Below are 1,931 nucleotides of genomic sequence, written 5' to 3' on the forward strand. Positions count from 1 at the left end.
CCGCCGGACCGGGGAGCGCTGTGGGCGGTGCCGCGGTACCGCCGGGCCACGCGGGCTGCGCTCCGCCCCGAGCCACCCTGCTGGCGAGAAGCCGGGGCTCCGCCCTCGACCCGGCCCCTGGCCTTTGACACCACAAACCGACCTCCTCAGACACCTTCCCTGGGACCAGGAGCCCACCCCGCCCCACCCGCCCCAGGTTAGATGACACTTGGAATTCCTTCACTTCCCTTCACTGACAGCCCCGCAGGAATCTCAAGCAGCTCTCAAGCTTTGCTTAGTTCCCACTTCCCAGACTTTCCTTCCGTCCTAGTCCTGGAACTTAGCTCCTAGAAACTTACGAGGGACAGTTTTAAAGAGTGTGTGTGTGTGGTGGCGGGGGGTGGGGGGTGGGTCGGGGGAGGAGGGTGGTATTTTTATTATTACTACAGGAAAAGATACTGGGTCATGTCTTGTAAATATATATTGGAATCACTATTTTTAATAACAGTATATAGATGGGAGGAGGGAAACATCAATTTTCTAAGTAATGCTTCATCCAGACTATGCTGTGCTCAGTCCGGTCACTCAGTCGTATTCGACTCTTTGCGAACACATGGACTGTATGTAGCCCGCCAGGCTCCTCTGTCCATGGAATTCTCCAGGCAAGAATACTGGAGTGGGTTGCCATGCCCTCCTCCAGGGGAATCTTCCAAACCAGGAATCAAAGCCAGGTCTCCAGAATTGTAGGCTGATTCTTTACCATCCAATCCACCAGGGAACAAGTGAGTATGGCTGAAATAAGCTTCTGATGGTTGCTGGTTAATTGTCACCTTACATTATGTAGGCAGAAATGGTCACAATTGCAAATTTTCAACAGACATAGGTCTTATTAACAACGAGTAAATAAAAGCAGATGCCAGTTTCTCACCTGTAATACACCCCAGGGGGAAAAAAAAAAAAGATCCCGCATTTCCTGTAGGGCTTCCCTAGTAGCTCAGCTGGTAAAGAATCCGCCTGCAATGCAGGAGAGCCTGGTTCGATTCCTGGGTCTGGAAGATCCGCTGCAGAAGGGACAGGTTACCCACTCCGGTATTCTTGGGCTTCCCTGGTGGCTCAGCAGGTAAAGAATCCACCTGCAATGAGGGAGACCTGGGTTTGATCCCTGGAGAAGGGGACAGCTACCCACTGCAGTATTCTGGCCTGGTTGCAAAGAGAAACTTTCACTTTCACTTTTCAGTTTCTGTATGTGAGTGTTTCTGATTCCGTCTGAGAGATATTAAGTTGTGTTGCATGGTAGATAGAGAGTTACATAGTTGTCCTTTGAAAGCCCAGGAGGGTTACCTTTTGTGTGTGTGTCATGGACTTCTCTGGCTGTAGTGAAACTATAGCTACTTTCCTAGAAAAATGTTTATAAGTGCATACAATGAAAGTACTAGCTGCAAAGGAGGTCAATTACATTCAAAAGAAATCATCAAAGTGTTCTTTCAGAAGTTTGTGCTACAGTAGTATAGCAGTGTAATGTGTGCTGCATTGTTAACACATTAAATAGCAAGGTGTAGCACTGTTCTTTCAAGTAGTAATGAGCATAAATGTTGTTTCAAGAAATCTGTAGCACCATAATGAAATACTGATCATAACTCTTATTTCCATTAGTAACAAAGTCACAAGTATTGCTAATGCTTCTGGAACTTGTTTCCTACTTTCGTAATTGAAAGCAATCCTTAATTCCATTAGAAACCAAGATACTTTCCCCTCATTCAAGATCACAAACCCTCCATAATTCTATATATGGACCATCTGGATGAAGAATGTGCCATAGTTACCCTATGACTGGGTGGGATCTCTTCTTTAGGGAGTTTTTTTTTTTTTTTTTAATTGTCTGTTTGAACACAAATACCCTGATACCGTGCTTTTTTGTTTTTTTGGTTTTTTAATTTTTGGCTGTGCTGAGT

Source organism: Bos taurus, chromosome 4 (assembly GCF_002263795.3).
Source record: "Bos taurus isolate L1 Dominette 01449 registration number 42190680 breed Hereford chromosome 4, ARS-UCD2.0, whole genome shotgun sequence".
Taxonomy (NCBI): Eukaryota; Metazoa; Chordata; class Mammalia; order Artiodactyla; family Bovidae; genus Bos; species Bos taurus.